Raw genomic sequence first — 19,091 nt, 5'->3', positions numbered from 1 at the left:
AATTTATATTTCACATGATAAAGGTTATATAAAATGTGAAATTCTAACAGACATACAGAGTATAATTCAGTAGGAGATGTATTTAAACCCATGTGGTAGGGTAACTCTGGAGTTCATGTCTTTTTGGGAACAATTTATGAAGCAAAAGCGGTATGATTTTAGGCTTTCCCGTATTAATCAGCATATCTTTTTTTTAACTGGGATAGATAAAAAGCATTCAAAAACAAAAGTTGGGTTGTACAATAATCATGAATGCAGTGAGAACTATTGCATGCAAATAAGATGGCGACTGTTTTTTGTTTTAGTTTCTTATTGATCAATCACTGTTGAACTCCAATGACATAACTTGAGCCCTGAAAATCCATGGATATCCATTTTATATCCGTGGACCATTTCTGCAGATACTGGCGCGGATGTGGATACAAATTTTGTATCCGCGCAGGGCTCTGACAGTAAGAGTGGGCAGGCCGCTGTGAGGAACCGCGGGGTGGATCCTCCCCTGGGTGGAGGGCCTGGGGGGCAGGGACAGGGGCCTGGGGCTGCTCGGGCCCCATATACAGGGCAGGTGGAGGGTCCGCCGTGGCTCCCCACAGCTGTCTGCCTGGCTTTTACTGTGGCTGGGCTGTGGCTCTGAGCTGCCTCCCTTCCCAAGCTGGAACCAGATTGGGGAGAGCTGTGCTGGCAGCTGTGGGGTGCTTGGGTCCCTCCACCTGCCCTGGGAGGGGGGCTGCGGGGCAGAGACACTGGGCGGGGGGGGCGCACTGGGAGGCAGGGACTGCTCAGGCCCCATGCCTAGGGCCAGTGGAGGGTCTGCCACGGCTTCGCACAGCTGCCATGACCGGGCTGCGGCTCTGAGCCACTCCCCTCCCCAGCCAGAGTCGGGTCAGGGAGAGCCGTGCTGGCAGCTGTGGGACACATGGGTCCCTCCACCTGCCCTGGGTGGGGGCATGGACACTGGGTGGGAGGGCTGCTTGGGCCCCCCCCCCGCCTAGGGCAGGTGGTGGGTTTGCCACGGCTCCCCACAGCTTCCAGTATGACTCTCCCCAACCGGGCTTCGGAGGGGGGAGGTGCCTCAGAGCCTCAGCCCGGCCCCCTGTGTAGAGCTCTGCAAATCTGCGGATATCCGCATCCGCGGATGCAGATATCTGCAGATAATTTTTGTGGATTGCGGATCAGATGAGGATACACATTTGTGTATGAGTGCAGGGCTCTAGACATAACTCAAATGTTATTGATGTGGTGTGAGGTAGAATATTTTTGTAAAAATTTCTTTACTAATATGAAAGTTGAAAAAATAATGAGCATTATGCATTTGGGTTCCTTTGATTAAATATGTAGATGGTAATATACAGCCAACTAATTCGGCTTATCCTTTGCATCATTCTGATTTCTTATGTAAGACTTACTTGTGCGAATTCTGTTTTACTGCTTGTTTGTTCTGCTCTTACACAGAGCTGGTCAGGGAAATTTTGGTGAAGTGTTTTGTCAGAAAATGCTGATTCTTCTAAACTAGTGGTGGGCAACCTGTGGGCTGCGGGCCGCACACGGCCCATCAGGGTAATCTGATTGTGGGTCGCAAGACATTTTGCTGACATTGACTGTCCTCAGGCATGCCCCCCCGCAGCTCTCAGTAGCCGTGGTTCGCCGTTCTGCCAATAAATTTCTGGATGCCTAACTACCTATGTTGCTGACCTCCTATTTGACCTGTTCTGGAGTGTTGCTGTCACACTTAGTAAATTCTCTGATTGCATTCCAGCACTTTTCTCCCTTATTGCAGATGAATTGCTATATATGAGTTTTGATATAAGTATTTGTAGTCTTGGTGTCACTTGGTGGCAAGAAAGTTAGTGTAATAATTAAATGCTATTTGCAGCCTTGCTTTAAAATGATTCACCCATAGTGAAATCCTCTCAAGGAAGTTGAGTGACACCAGGAATACTTTTTGGCCAATAGTGATTTTATAACTTTGTTGAGGAACTGTGTACAGTGCAGTAAACTGCTTGTCCCAGAGCCACAAGATGCCAGTACATCATAGAATTGATGTTCCTTTATACGGAGATAGAGATATAGGACATTATTTTATCAATATGTAAAAAAGATATCTGTCAAATATGGCATGAAAATTACAGCAGCAATTTGATTAATGCATATGATTTCGTATACTCAGAATTTTGAAATTTACACCCAGCAAGTACTATGTACATATATACTGAACTGGCCCAACTTGAGTGAATGGGGGACTCATGGCACTCCTGGATTAACTTTCTCCTACTAAGCAATTAATGCACTGAGAACTGTTGCATATAAATGAAGACGGAGTTCTATTCTGTGGTTTTCAAGGTATATGTAGTCAAGTACATCTGGCTGGATATATCAAAAACTAATACTTTGAATGTAAGCAATGAACTAGGTTCACTGTCATTTTTTGACAGGGGTCATATTTGAGTATTCTGACAGAAGTCAGATATTTATAAAATTATTTGTAAATCCCCAAAATTTCATAAATGTTTAACACAGATGACTATTCATTCCAAAATTCACCCTTGGAGTGCATTATGCTTTATTTACCATTGTTCACTAGTTCACTCTTAAAAAAAAAAATTTTACCATCTGATCAGGAAGCATACACCACAGATAATAAATCTGTTTTAGTCTATGAAGGCTTATAAAGCTTGGGGTCTGTCCACTTCAAAGACTACCTTTCTCCATGGGATATGGCCACCACTGTCGTCCATGGATGCACTCAAACAGGAGCCCTCTGGTATAGGAGAGGGAGCTACCAGGACTGTCTCTGTGAGGGCAGCTTGACTGAGGAGCTTGCTCCTCTTCTACCCCCTGGTTCCAAAATAGCTCAAATCGGTTGACTTTTTTATTGAATGGTGCAAAGACCATTTATTTGCTAGGGTGGTTGAGGTGGGCTGAGGGTTTAGATGTGATGGGTAGTTTGTGTGTATTAAAGTATATTTTCCTGTTTAAAATTTTTGAAAGATCAAGCTAATTTATTTTTATTTTACTGGGACTTTGCTATGCTGCTTGCATTTGTTCCAGTATAGATTTGTATTTTTAGGGTTCATGGAGTGGTGGGGTGTTTTTATTTTGGTGAGGGGAAGGTGCAGTGCATGACTTTGTTCTAGAGAAATGTGTTTGTTTTGACTAAGTTATTATGAACATATGGAAATTGTATACTGAGCATGTTCAGCAGGGTTTTTTCTTGAGTGTGCATCTGTGTGTAGAGCTGTAGAGCTAACTAAATGGCCCTAAAACCCTCTGTACAACTTCTTAAATAGTTAGGGAAATGTAAAATCCAGTGAAAGAGATATTTCTCCTGCTGCTTTCTTCAGTAGAATGTCAGTTAGTCTAGGGGAATGTGTACAGGGCTTAGAGTCACACTAGCATGAATTCTGGTTTTGCCTCTTCCACTGAATCATCTTCATAATTCTATGCACTCTATTACCCTTATTCAGTGAAGTCTGCTTAGCAGTGTGTACCATCAAATTCTAGAGGAAGTTGTTTTCTGTTTGTCCAGTGTCTCAGCCCCCAGACTGCTGCACTGGGCAACACAGTATGGGAGGAGGTGAGCAGCCTTCAGTGGTGAAAGATCAGGGTAAGGGCTATTTAGAAAAGCTGGATATGCACAAGTCCATGGGTCCAGATCTAATGCATCCAAGGGTGCTGAGGGAGTTGGCTAATGTGATTGCAGAGACCTTGGCCATTATCTTTGAAAATTTGTGGTGATCAGGGGAGGTCGCAGACAATTAGAAAAAGGCAAATATAGCGAACATATTTTAAAAAGGGAAGAAAGAGAACCTGGGGAACTACAGACCAGTCAGCCTCACTTCAGTCCCCAGCAAAATCATGGAGCAGGTCCTTAAGGAATCCATTTTGAAGCACTTGGAGGAGAGGAAGGTGATCAGGAACAGCCAACATGGATTCATGAAGGGCAAGTCATGCCTAACCAACCTGATTGCCTTCTATGATGAGATAACTGGCTCTGTGGATAGGGGGAAAGCAGTGGATGTGATATATCTTGACTTTAGCAAAGTTTTGATACCGTCTCCCACAGTATGCACCACTACAGGCTGGTGACTGACTGGCTAAGCAGCAGTTCTGCAGAAAAGGACTTGGGGATTATAGTGGACGAGAAACTGGATATGAGTCAGCAGTGTGCCCTTGTTGCCAAGAAGGCCAATGGCATATTGGGCTGTATTAGTAGGAGCATTGCTAGCAGATTGAGGAAAGGGATTATCCCCTTCTATTTGGTACTGGTGAGACCACACCTGAGTATTGTGTGCAGTTTTGGTCCCCTCACTACAGAAAGGATGTGGACAAATTGGAGAGAGTCCAGCGGAGGGCAACAAAAATGATTAGGGGGCTGGGGCACATGATTTATGAGGAGAGGTTGAGGGAACTGGGGTTATTTAGTCTGCAGAAGAGAAGAGTGAGCGGGGATTTGATAGCAGCTACCTGAAGGTCGGTTCCAAAGACGATGGAGCTCAGCTGTTCTCAGTGGTGGCAGATGACAGAACAAGAAGCAATGGTCTCAAGTTGCAGTTTGGGAGGTCTAGGTTGGATATTAGGAAAAAACTATTTAACTAGGAGGGGAGTGAAGCATTGGAATGGGTTACCTAGGGAGGTGGTGGAATCTCCATCCTTAGAGGTTTTTAAAGCCCAGCTTGACAAAGCCCTGTCTGGGATGATTTAGTTGGGGTTGGTCCTGGTTTGAGCAGGGGGTTGGACTAGATGACCTCCTGAGGTCTCTTCCAACCCTGATATTCTATAATTCTGGGATTTGAGATTCACATATTGAACTTGTCTGCAGTGTAGTCGTAGCCATCTTGGTCCCAGTATATTAGAGCGACAAGGTGGGTGAGGAAGTATCTTTTGTTGGACCAACTTCTGTTGGTGAGAGAGACAAGCTTTTGAGCCACACACAGCTCTTCTTTTTTGTTTAGCACAAGTAGTTAGCACATTGTCTAAGGGACCATTTTTGTCCTCTGACTGCAGTCACCATGCACCAGGCCTTAACTACCAGCCTATAGGCTATTCTCTCAATCTTTCTGTTGAAGCTGTTCCACTTTGTATAAAATACTTGAATAGTCATTGGTTGAGAGAGAATGACTATATAGCCCAGCAGTTAGGGCACTCATCTGAGAGGGGGGACATCTGGGTTCCAATTCCTGATGCAGAGCAGAGATTCAAACCTGCATCTCCTGCAGCACAGCTGAGCCCACCAGCACCTCAGTTTCTGTGAATCTACAACATGATGATGCACATTAGCTTCTGAGATATCTGATGAACATACATATGGTACAACATCTGAACTGAACTCATAGGGCCATTGTGAAACTCCATTGATTTCAACTGAATTATACTAGACTTTGGCCACCTTTGTTTGGGTTTGTTCAACAGACTCATAGTTTTCAGGCAGTCTCAGATTGTCCCCTGAGTTCTTTGTCTATCATGTTCTGAATGGTTCTAAAGAGATGCGATGCCAAAGTACCAAGTGCCTGTTACCCATCTAAAGAAGTAATGATGCTGAATCATTTACCAAAAAAGGAGGCGGAGTCTGCATCTAGAAGAGATAGCTTAGCATCAAGGTCTAGTATGCTGTGGATGTAGAAGCTTGATATTTGATGTTCAAGTCCTGGTACTATTGACACAGCTCTTCATGTTTCTTAACTACAACCATGAGTAGCCTATAATTTACTATTTTGTGGTGCTTTGGATTATATTCCTTATGAACCAAACGTTTATCAGTTTTGCGTGGACGCTGTGAAAAGCTTGTGACATTTTTGTAGGAATAGATGTTTACCTCAATGTCCTTGGCAAAAATATCTCTTCTTACTGTGTAGTATACTCATAAATTGCCACCCACCACAACAGGTAGATAGTGGTGGTGGTGGAAGTAGGGTGATGCGGATACCTAGCTCTTACATTAAACCACTGAAGTGAGTCAATGTGAATGCACACACAATGGTGTGTGTGTGAAGCTGTTTAGAACCGTATCAAATTAAAGATACTGTCCAAATGTAAAATATAAGTAAGTTATTAGTAAATGTGACATATTAGTGTTTTGTGCAAAAATATACCCGGTATTTCATCTACTATGCAGAACTTTAGATATTTTACTGATTTCTTAAAAAAAAATCCTAGAAATGTTGTTGTTGATACTTTCCCTAATTCATCTCAGGCAAAAGGCAAGAAGTAACTTGTTTTCAAATGTCAGGGTTTTGCTATCATGAGTCATTAAACAGCTTGCATGTTAAAGCTCTTTTGGATGAGGCTTGTTTTGTTATCTGTCTGCAAATAGATGCAAATCCAGCACAATCTGGATACTGTATTTCATGAACTGTTTCAAGCAATTTACCTTACCTTTGAGTAGATAGTACTGTCTTTTAATAAAACATAACATTGTTGTTCAACTGAACTTTTTATCAGGGGACAACCCCCCACCCCAACCAAAACCTATGTTATCCTTTTCTATTTTTTAATCAGAAGGTGCCCAAAAACGTTATATGACAACCCTGATATACAAGAGCTAATATTTTTGTTTCAACTGCAAGAGGAATCAAATGTTACCAGGTCAGTATTAGCCTTCAGTTCTTCTAATGCAAAAGGATGAATATTTTAAAATGTACAACATTCTAGTAAGTAGTGGAGGGTGAGGGTAGGGTATTAATTTAGTTTTGCTGGAGCAATCAATGACCCATGCTTGTGTGATGATGGGAGACTATATTATGTGCTGCTCCATTTACTGTATGAGAAATGTCTTTTACTTGGCCCTCAAATGTAAACCATCCAACTCTGAGAGCAACCCTGCAAAACAGGAATGTGCACCTCATTTTAGGTCAAAGAATTTGTAAGGAATGTGTCCAAGACACCTGCAGAAAATTAAAGTCTTTACTTCTCTTGTATGCAAAAATTTCATGAGGTAATTACCCTCAGTGCTGAACATAATACAGTTCCCATTGGACAGAACACATAGAGTGAAAATGGAATAGATGTTCTGTCAGGAGTACTTCTCAGGATTAATAGGGCTGTCTAAAGCAATAATTGGAGGGTTTTCTTCCACTTTGCATACAGCTATCCTTGTTTGTGTCTTTCAGGTTTCCTATTATGCTGTTGCCATTCTACACACCAGACAGGCGCAAGTCTCTTCCCTGTCATTGTCTCCTGCCAGCTGCTTTGTTTCTGTAGAGTTGGCTGCTGCCTTTAACTGCTTCCACTTTTGTCTTCAGCCTTCCTGACTCCTTTTCTTTCAGTCCATGGTCACCATGCCAAGGATTGGCACGGAAGTCATTCTTCTCTAAGTGCTGCAAAAGATGAAAGTGACAGAGTAGGTCTGATCAGTTAAGCATCTCACTTTGTTAAAGTGCTCTTTTATCCTTTTGGGGACTTCCTCCATGGCAATTGAGCAGAAAGTTAATGTTTTTTTCTTTGTTCTGGCACTGGAGCCACAAATATCCAGTTTCCTTTTCTTCTTATTTGAAATTTTGTCTCCCAGTTATGGAAATAGAGCAAACTGTCTTTGTGTTCAGATTTTCTGCTTGCGCTAACTATTGAAAGATAAGGTTTCAGCTCAGAGCATATACAGTTATTTCCTCTGTTCCTGCTAATGTAAAGAGTTTGAATCTGCAAACCTGTAGTACCTACTTACGGCTGGTAGCACATGCATTTAATTCCTGCTTGATGTTGGAATTGGGTGAACAATGTGTGGGTTCTGCTTTTAGTTTAGTGAACTTGCACATGAACTGTCTTGCACTCCTGAGACAGAGGAACTCTGGGCTGATGCCATAATATAACGGTGATTGCACTGCAGTGATACCTTCTGTTTCAAACTTGCCATGTTCAGGGATGGTTCAGCATATTTGAATAAAACTTGCTCAGATCTTTGTTTGAATTATACACTTAATCCTACTTAACATAAGCATGGACTGAAATCTCTAGCCAAATGACAGTAGTGACGATAAGTTTTACCTCAATACTCTACTATTTAACATAATTTATGGTGATCTTTTATAAGGGTGGCCACATTAATCTACTGATACTTCCAAAACTACTTCTTGTGACTAAATCATCTATTTGCAGTCTAGCCCAGATTAGCGGGCAGTACGTTGTTGAGCAGCCTGAGACAGAGACACTGATTCCAGCAGTCACAATATCCCTCTTGGTCTCCTATTGCTCTCAGGAGGAGTACACTGCAAGAGAGTTATACTTATGACAGCATATGCTCCCCAGTGCACTAGTGTAACTACACTGATAGATGCTTTGGGGTGTATGCACATATATGGAATCAAGGCTCCACTCTCTCCACCTCTTCCTGTCCATCTATGAGAGGGGGAAACATAGCAGCCTGTTATCCCTGTTTCATCCTCCCTCCCCCACAGGATGAGGTGGTCTACTGAAAGGGAATAGGGGGTGATTTAGGCAATATTCTAAATGCCTGCACCTACTAGGTCAGAGGAAGATTAGGTAAGCAGAATACTTGTACACAGTTACTCTTCAGAGTACAGCCACACCTAAAATTTCTCAAGTTGAGATCCAGCTTTGATTTTCCTTATGGACCAATTACACAGAAAAACAATTAGAGATTGAAACACTTAATATGACTCTCTTATTCAACATTTCATTGTCAATTTTCATTTTCAGAATCAGGTAGGGAGTGAGAATGTATGTATGCAATGTACAGAAAGGAAAACTCTTCCATTGTTATACTGAATGTTATGTTGCTTCATCCTTGTCCTTACACATCTCTTGTTTTCTGTGCCATAACTTTTCATATCATTTATTTAGATTGTAAGATCTCTTGGGAAGGGGAAAGTTCTCCTATGTCTTTTCTGAAGGACTGTACTTCTGGATGCTCTAAAGTAATTCATGGTAATAACAAAGACAGACTTGGACTCTGAAGTTGGGATGCAGATGTGGAATCGAGTGTTCCCTAAATTCCAGGAGGTTTGGGGGAGGAGTGTTTCCAATTCAGATTAATCTATATTCATACTATTTTCTTCATTATTCCTGATTTACATCTCAAGATGGCTACAGAAGAATTAAACAGGTTTCTAGTTTTTGTATTCTTTTCCCTTAAATATGTAGGACTTTTTCACACCTCTCATCCATTATTTTTTCTTTTGCCCTTTCCAGGAAGATGACACTCTTGGGATTTTGACGTGGCCCTTCCAGCTGGTGATAACCAGAACGATTTGCAATTGTGAGGATAGTGCCTAAGGCTTTTAGAACCCTTTAAATTGTATTGTACTGAAAATGTAGTTTATAATCAAGAAAGTGACATTTAGAGTGTTTTATTCCTTCACACTGCAGCAGGCAATAGTGATTGCATTCTAGTAATTGAAAGGTTAGCATTCAAGAGAGTTTGGAGATCTGAATTATGGCTTGGTTTTAAGTTAGCTTGTAATAAAGAGCTGAGCTGTCAGGAAGTTTTAGGACCTTAGCGGTTTTCTCTATCAATCATATTTACCTCTTCATCACAAATTGCAGCCCTGCCTTCTGCTCATTATTTATATGTTCAATAAATTCCCATTACCATGGTAGGAAGACATTGTTGATAATCCTCCAAGACATGGTGAGATTCTCCTGAGGGGAATTTCTCACAACTACAGTATCTCCCAAGATTAAATTTCCTACCAGCAAACTTTACCTCTCCCAAATTTTCAGTGCAGCTAAGCTCATCATCTTTAGGGTGATTTCCCCCCCGCCCAGTGAATCTTTCCTCCACATATTCTGGAGAGTTGTTGAGAAAAGAAAAAATCATGAATTTAGGAGAGTAAGATAGAAAAGAATTAAAGAAGAAAAGGACCTAGGGGTGAAAGTGGACGAGAAGCTGGATATGAGTCAGCAGTGTGCCCTTGTTGCCAAGAAGGCCAATGGCATTTTGGGATGTATAAGTAGGGGCATAGGGGCATAGCGAGCAGATCGAGGGACGTGATCGTTCCCCTCTATTCGACATTGGTGAGGCCTCATCTGGAGTACTGTGTCCAGTTTTGGGCCCCACACTTCAAGAAGGATGTGGATAAATTGGAGAGAGTCCAGCGAAGGGCAACAAAAATGATTAGGGGACTGGAACACATGAGTTATGAGGAGAGGCTGAGGGAGCTGGGATTGTTTAGCCTGCAGAAGAGAAGAATGAGGGGGGATTTGATAGCTGCTTTCAACTACCTGAAAGGGGGTTCCAAAGAGGATGGCTCTAGACTGTTCTCAATGGTAGCAGATGACAGAACGAGGAGTAATGGTCTCAAGTTGCAGTGGGGGAGGTTTAGATTGGATATTAGGAAAAACTTTTTCACTAAGAGGGTGGTGAAACACTGGAATGCGTTACCTAGGGAGGTGGTAGAATCTCCTTCCTTAGAGGTTTTTAAGGTCAGGCTTGACAAAGCCCTGGCTGGGATGATTTAACTGGGAATTGGTCCTGCTTTGAGCAGGGGGTTGGACTAGATGACCTTCTGGGGTCCCTTCCAACCCTGATATTTTATGATTCTATGATTCTAAGTGGGAAAATAGAACTGATGAATTTGGACACCAGCTTGGACATATTTGAAAACAATGGACTTAAACTCCTAAGCGCTTGTCACTTTTGAAAATGGGCTTTAGAAGCCTAAGTCACTTAGGCAAATGTTACCCTAAGTCAGAGTGAATGGATGGGTAAGCAAATAAAATTGTGACTGAGAGCAAATCTACACTACAGCGCTACATGGATGAAGCTGCACCACTGGTGAAGACATACTATGCTGAAGGATGAACACTCTCCCGTTGACATAATTACCCTGCCTCCACAAGAGGTGGAAGCTATGTCAGTGGGAGAGCGTCTCCCACCGACATAGCGCCAATGTGGACAGCGCTTCGGCTGATGTAAGTTACGCTGCTCGGGGGGATGTTTTTTTCACACCCCGAACAACGTAAGTTACATCAACTAAGCAGTAGTGTAGACAAGCCTGGAGTAGGAGGGTTGAATAGGGGTAAATTGTGTGTGGGTGTGGGTGTGAGACAGAGTGGAGTGTTGAAAATTGAGCTGAATGATGGCATGTGTGCAAAATAGTTGTGAAGTGTTTGTGTTGTATGTAAGGGTTGATTAATAGATTTTTATCATGGACAGGTAAATATTTTTTGACAGTTTTGTAAGACTGTTGTATTCACAATGGTGTATGAAGGTATGAAGATGACTGTGTGGTTCACAAGTGACAAAACCACAAGTAACACTAAGATGTCATCACAAGAGTTCCAGCTGAAATGTTTTAGCACACTAGACCATTGTGGATTCTCCATGTGCCAAATATGTTAAGAAAAATTCTTACAAAATTTTTAGCATGTTTTGTTTTATATATGTATAGAAAACACCCAGGGGTGAAAGTAAGGCGGTTCAGGCTGGTACGGCGTACCAGGAAAAAGTAGCCGCCTGTACCGGCCCGTACCACTGACTTTAAAGTGCGTGAAAGCCGCGGATGGCGGGGTGGGAGGTGGGCGCAAAAAGGGCAGTGACATTAAAGCACTGCCATGGCAAAAGGACCCTGCTTAAAGCGCTGCTGGGCAGCGCTGTAACGTCCCTGTCCCTTCCCCCCCCCGGCCACTGATGGGGGGGGCGGGCAAAAGGAGCAGCTACCCCAGTGCTGGTGATTTAAAAGGGCCCAGGGCTCTGGCTTCTGTGGTGGAAGCCGCAGCAGCTGGAGCCCCAGGCCCTTTAAATCGCCACTGGAGCCCCAGGCTTTTTTTTTCCTTCCTGGACCCTTCCAGGGTGTAATCTGGGAGGAAATTCTAAATTTGAGGGAAGAGGAATCTGTGAGGTTGGAGGATCAAATGGCTGCAAACTGCTCAGGAAGCTGGAATATTGAAAGTAGCCCTCATAGCTCTATTTGTGGGCAAAACTGGTAAGTTGGTCAAAGGTGTATGGTATATTAACTTATCACATGGTTCTGCAATTTTTCATATGTGCCTGTAATTAATCACATGGATATAATCTCCACATATGTGGGGGTGTTTGTGTAAATCTGTATGGATGTATATGTGTGACTTTGTTTGAATGTGGGTGAATATAATATATGGTATTTTTTCAATTTTGAATTTTCCCAATTTGAAGCAGGTTCAATTTTTAAAGAGTTGATTTTTTTTAAAGATACAGTAAATACAAACAATTATAAAGTATAACTATTTCAGATGGTACTAGAGTAATTTCTAATGATTTCAGAGGAAAAGAAGCCCAAAAAAACCCAAGTATTTTAACCAGAAAAGGGTTTGTATTCTGCAACCAAAAGCTTTCTGGTCTTGAGTGCAAAGCAATTAGTCTTCTTAAGACCAAAAGAGCATGACTGTGAACAGTATGAACATTCAAAATAAATTTTGATTTTGAGTGCCAAATGTGGAAATAGAAAGAACGAAGGGCTTGGCTTTCCTGCTCTGTGTTGTGTTTGTGGTATGTGTTCATTTCTTGTTACTGTGTCATCAGCACGTCTGACTTTTTTCAGGTTATTTTTAAGGAACAGCTATTTCAATGGAGTGCATATGAGACTCCAGAATTTTGTATGTGTATGTTTACACTATATATTGAAAAATGCACACGCAGGATGTTGGGATATGTCAAAAGAAGGCATAGTAATTTCATATCCAGTTCCGTTCCATGATTCAATGCAATTGTTTTTGAATAGCCCCAGTGTTTTCATCTGAATGGTTTGTTGCTTGGTCATTTCATATATTTATGATTCTTTACATGAAAAAGGGCTTCCTGACATCTGTTTTAAATCAGTTTTTCTTTAATTTCCATGTATGCCTTTTATATCCATCATCTATGTTAAGCTCAAAATAGCAGACGTTATCCGTATGCAATTTTTCATACACTATATCATAGATACACAACTTTTAATTTGTGTTTTCAACTGCCTTATAAATGTTTTCACCTAATGTTGTGCTTTGCTTTCTCCTCACACATTTTAGACCTAGGATTGGGATCATACTGTCTTCGTGAACTATATCATTACATAGAACATTTTACCATCAAATAAGCTGGTTTAGCTGGCAGCCTATAAGAAATGTCTATACATTCTTACTATTTAGGTGAGAAGAGTTAAATTCTGCATTCATTTATACTGATGTAAATCCACAGCAATGGAAAGCAGTAATTCCACAGACTTCAGATTTACACTGGTGTAATGAAAAGCAGTTTGCTCAAAGAATCTCTAAGTCTTGTTATACATTATGGTTTTCCCCTAAAATTTCCCATCTTTGCTACCATAAATCAAGATGAATTGATGTTAGAAATGCAGGGAGAAGGAGTGTAGATAAGGCCCTTGCTATCGATGATATTTAACTGAGCTGGTCGAGAACATTTTGATGAAACATTTTTCCATAGAAAAATACAAATTTGTCATAACCAGAATGTTTTGGTTTTGACTGAGTTCATCCGAAACACAGGCAGGATTCTGCTGGAACCCTGCCTGGTTCTTGCCAGCTTATCTGATGGGCTGATGGCTATCCTAGGGCTTGTAGGATTTGTAGCTCTAGGGAAGTCCTGTCATTTTCGCTTGAGGGCCAGGGACTCTAGGGCTCAAGTGAGGGGTCCCAAGGCAACCAGGGCTCAGGCTCTGAAGCCTGGGGGGCTGAGAGGGAGATAGGTTTCAGAGCCTGAACTCCAGTCCAAATACCTACACAGTTACTTTTAGTTTCATAGCACAAGCCCTATAAGCCAGAGTCAGTTGACTCGGGTTCTGACACTCGCTGCCACGGTCTGCGTAGATTTATTTTCCAGGCTCCCCATCCAGAGTCTGGAGCAGCTGGCTGCTCTGTTTTGTTTCTGAAACAAAAATATTACAGAATTTCCTTTCTGTGGGAAATTTTGAAATGTCTATGCTTCCTTCCAAATCAGAACAAAAACTTCTTTGACTTTGGAATTTCCTACAGAATGGAAATGCCAAGTTTTGGCCAGCTCTGATTTTAACCACCATGTTTTCTAGCCCTGTTTGAACTAGGTTAGATGACATGTTAATTTAACCATCAGTGACTTGTTTATATTACTGTTGCTGCCACCAGCTTAAATTATGATAGAAATGGAGGATAGGGACAAAAGATCAGTGCAAACACAGCTCCATAGTTCCCGTTGTGACTTTTCTTATTCTATTGTGCTTTTAAAATTGTTCCTCTGCACTATTGAAACAACTGGACATTTCAGACTGTTTTTTTTTTTAAAAAAAACGCTCTTTAAAGGGTCTATTTGTAGCCATTCTGATCTCATAAATTTCTGTTGGATTGGCAAAGTTATGACTGTGAATGAAGGAATTCTTTCTTAGTGCAGATAAATCTTTTGGAAAATTTTCTGGAAATTTTTGATAGAAATCTACTATCTATAGCAACTATGCACTACTTAATTCTATGTATGGGTATGGTCCACCCAATTAAGGGGGGCAGTCATTTACTTCTAAATACCCAAGGATCTGGGTCCTGATTCTACATTGTCCCATGGAAATGAGAACACATTTTTAAAAATGTGCCTTTTATTTTATCATTATTAGGGAAAGGGTACCACAGCTACTTGACATGCAATATAAACCAGTTTAAAATTATGCCATATCAGGAATTATACCACAGGAATGCAGTATAGTGTATGGTCAAAACTCAAATTTAGCTAAATGTATCATGGATTAAGTAGGTGCAGCTGTCATGGAAGTCCTTTCCAAGAGAGACATAAATAATGTATATGTCTGCCATGAGTGGAAATTTGCATTGATTTGTCTTTCAGTGGGAATACAAAATGAGCATAATTTACGTGCCAGACATGGAATGTCCAATATAGAACAAAAAAGCATATAAACAGGGACTGAGATTAAGAAGCCACACATAATAGGTCCATACCCTTTCTAATACTCCATGAAATGTAAAACCAATTCAAGATGAATTACTTACTTATCCCCTTAGACAACCATTCTGTCAGCACTGAAGGACCTCTACTTTCCCCTTCAGAATATAAAAGTGACTGTTCTGCAACTCATTTTGGGTAGATGAAAGGGAGGGGAGTTTTCTAGGAGTTTTCGACCAAGGATTCTTTTGGTCCAAGTGCATCAGACTTCCCTCTAATCTGCCAAGCTGGCTTTCTAAATCATTTTAATTCTGAACTCATGGAGACTCAAGTTTTCAAAATAAAATTTTCTCTTGTACCAGTTTCTATAAATGTGAATAGCTCTAAATATGGAAAGTATTTCATTAAAAGGTGATTGTGGGAATTTCAGTGCACGAGAGGGTTAGCCTCTAGAGCACTGACTCAGTAACTGAAATGATTCTATTCACAATGTTTTATAGAAATACAAATTAAATGCCAAATATCAAAAAATAAGTGGTAAGCTAATGAAGTGGCTCAGCACACTAAGGACAGTCTTTCATTGGCAACCCTTATATTCCTAATAGGGGCAATCACTAGAGATACAAACAGAATAGATATGCTTAGTCCTCATTCACATGACGGGCATTGTCTGTGGGAAATTTTAGGAGATGGTCATTTTTTTTAGTCATGCAGAGTTTCTCTTGAACAGGCATAATGGAATAAAACCTGTTTTCTGGAACAAAATTGAATGATATTATTATGAGATGGGTGAAACCTGTTTACAGGCTGAATTAAAATCTCTTTAAATGGAGGGGCGAATGTGTCCCCCATTTAAGTCAGCTGTAAGAGACTGTCAAAGGGCCACACCTAAAACAAGGCCTGAACAAAACAAGCATCTGCCAGAAACTAGCACCAGTTGGGAGGAGAGTTTGACTAGGTATTGTGACGGGGTGTAAGTGGGGGTGGATGGTGGGAACACACAAACTGAGAACAGGTTGAAACTGGTGAGAGAGACAGGGCAAAGGAGCAGCTGAAAGCTGGGGAGAGGTTTCTTGGGTTAGCAGTTCAGGCTGGAAAAAGTGCTCTTGGTGCTATGAGCAAAAAAGCTGCTTCCAGCTAATTGATTCCCTCTGTGATCAGAGACACAGGATTTTGTACGTTCTTTGTAAATAAACAAAAATGCACCAAAGAAACCCAGGACTATCACTTGTTTCTATCCAAATTTTGATTAAGTGCTAGAGTAGAAAAGGGGCAACATAGAGCCTTATTTTCAATTATTTTTTTTTGCTGGCTTCCATATGTGTGTGTGACATGTAAGATTATTGAAGAAAGATCAACTTAAGAACATGCGAATATGGGTATGTAAAACCCTGACTATATCATTACAGAAAATGCATACTTCATGCCTTAGCCCTACTTGAATTACTGTACACACAACTAGACCTTTCTATCAGTTCTCAAGTAATCACAGGGAAATATTTTGAAAGTGAGTGTAAAACTGTATAAAATTATAAATGGCATTAGAAAATAAGAAATATCTAGTAGCGGGGGGAGAGAGGTGACGGGGAACAATACCTGCAATATCAGAAAAGCCCAGAGGTTAAGTAGTACTTTCGTCCACATTTAATAACCTTTTCATTCTTCTGTATATGACCATTGCATTATGCAAAACTCAAGAAGTCATTAAGGAAATCAGACCTATTCCAGGTGCATCCCTGTATTGGAGAAAAGCATCAGTACAAACATTTTTATGCTTCTGAAACAAAAGCACGATCTTGTACATCTGAAACAGAAGTGTTAAATTAAAAGCAAGCAATAGTCATCTCTCTCTCTCTCTCTCTCTCTCTCTCTTTCTCTTTTTTTTTTTTTTGCACTGAAAAATGAAGGCACTTGTGGCTTTATCCAATAAACTGTAGAGACTCACAAATCTATTTTGTAGAAGTCTGGCACTTACAATCCATAACTCTATAATGAAAGATTACAATGAGTAGGTGGAAGGTAGCCTTTAGGAGATAATTGGAAAATTGTTCTTACACAAGTAGGATGTGAGCAAGCTGTAAATAGTGACTGTATGAAAACATATATACACACACACTGGATTATTCCTTCTACCTGTATCAAATAATTAAAATATAAACATAATTAGGACAAACCGAACTTCATATGGCAGGTAACATGAAATCATTCTAACCTGTGCTCCAAAATAATGTTAATGTCACTATTTTCACTATACTTTCTGTCATTGTTTTCATTAAATAAATTACTTACTTGCTCTTGGGGCTTGGGTCTAGAAGGTGCTGAGTTCCCTGAACTTCCAGGGACTTTAATATAAATTGAGGGCATTTGGAACCTCACAGGATTGAGCTCTCCATTGGGCCTGAAGGGGTTAAGAGGCAATCTAGGCCCAGGTGAGGCCCTCCCCCACCCTGCCATGTATACCCAGCTGTTCAGCTGGAAGAGTGGGTTAAAAGGATCTCAGAAGCCCAAGCAAAGGGTGTTGGACAGGTAGAAGGAGAGGGAAATGCTTCTCTAGGAAGCCAGTCAGAAGAGTGAGCCTGAGAGGTGACCACAGAGTGGGTAAGGCTCATAGGCAGTGCCTTCTACCACCATCCCCTTTGAGAACTCATGGGCCCTGCGCCTTTGGACTCTTTTGGTTGTAAGGTGAGTGATTGTTTGGGCTATAGGCGTCATGTTCCAAACTGAAGGGAGCTATAATTAGGAAGGAGCCCAAGGAAGCAACTTAAACTCACTGCAGGGAGGACCCTGCCAGTGTACTTCCTACAGGGCCCTGGCTGGGACCCAGAGAAGACAGAGGGCCACGTTCCCCTCCCACACCCACTTAAGGGCCTAAACCCAGATGTGGGTGGAAAGCCAAAGATTCCTGGCTTAAGGTCAGAAACAGGCACCTCTACCAGCCTGACAGAGAGGCTAGGGGTTGGAAATCAGGTGCACTAACCACTAGGCTGCCCTCTGAACTCCCTGTTACAGAGTTGTGTCCTCAGGTCTGTCTCGTCTTGCTGCGCGGCCTTGGTTGAGTTACTTAAAGTCAAATTTTCAAAAGCGGTCTCTACTTTTGCATGCTTTGGTTTGTCTGTTCCCAGCTCTAGATACTGAGTCTCATTTTCAGAGGTGCTGAACACCTTTGGCCTCACCCCTCCAACTTCATTCAGAATGGTGGGTGTTCTTATCACCTATAATAACCACCTAACTTTGGCCATCCAAAGTTAAAGGCCACTTTATCAAAAGTATGGGTCTTAAAATGGAAGCTTTTCAGACACACAGGTCTGGTAGGTGCCCAACTCACAATTAAAATCTTTAGGAGTTGGGCACCTAAATTCCATTTGTGCCTTTTAAAAATATTTCCCTCAACCTCCCTCTGCCTTGGTTTACCTATCTGGAGATGATACTAGAATATGGGACAAGGGCATTCAGTACCATGGTGCTGGTCATGGTACGAGAATCTACATATTGTAGATACTTTGTACAGGATTGTTGTGAGACATAATGAACTAAGTAAAGTACTTTGAAATCCTCAGGTGAAAGGTGCTGTAAAGGTGCTGCCACTATTTACTCTTGTAGCATCCATAATGTATTAGGGGTGTTGTACAGGTATGTATAGGGCCTGAAGTTACTGAGGCGTCTTCCTATAGGTCCAGTACCAGAACATCAACAATTTCCACTTGAACAAACATTTATATAAAGCCCACAAAGCGGAACCTGTTAAACTGTTTAACAACATGTGCTTGTGGAATAGACTTAAGTCACTTAAAACAAATTAATTTTTCCAGAGATGCAATACTTTTGATCTCATAGAAATTAACTAGATTAACATTTTTTTCTGAAGAAGCTAAGATGACTGACTTGACTATAATGTGCATGTGTTTGCTTTTATAAAATGTGCTTATTGGCAAAGATTGATTTTTCATTTTTACCCATTTGACTTGTTGCTTTCATTAGTGAATGGCAGCTAGAAAGCAGTGACAAATCACCAGCTGAAGTTTATCTTATAGGTATATGCTTTCCAAATAAGATCTGCTTTCTGAAAATATTGGGCCTCTTTCAAAACTGGTATCTGGATAACCAGGTATTAGTACAATGATACTATGACTTGGGGTGGAGGGAAAGCATTTTGAATCTGAAACTGGTCTGGATCATTTCTTAGTTTCTTTTGCTCATATATGCATGATTAATTCCATCAAATCATGTCTGTATTTCCGCTTGCAATTTAGCAGCAGAAGAAAATAACCTTTTGGATCTCAGCCAATCCTAAATTTTCATA

Source organism: Lepidochelys kempii, chromosome 4 (genome assembly GCF_965140285.1).
Source record: "Lepidochelys kempii isolate rLepKem1 chromosome 4, rLepKem1.hap1, whole genome shotgun sequence".
NCBI lineage: Eukaryota > Metazoa > Chordata > Testudines > Cheloniidae > Lepidochelys > Lepidochelys kempii.
This window is presented reverse-complemented; position numbering follows the sequence as displayed.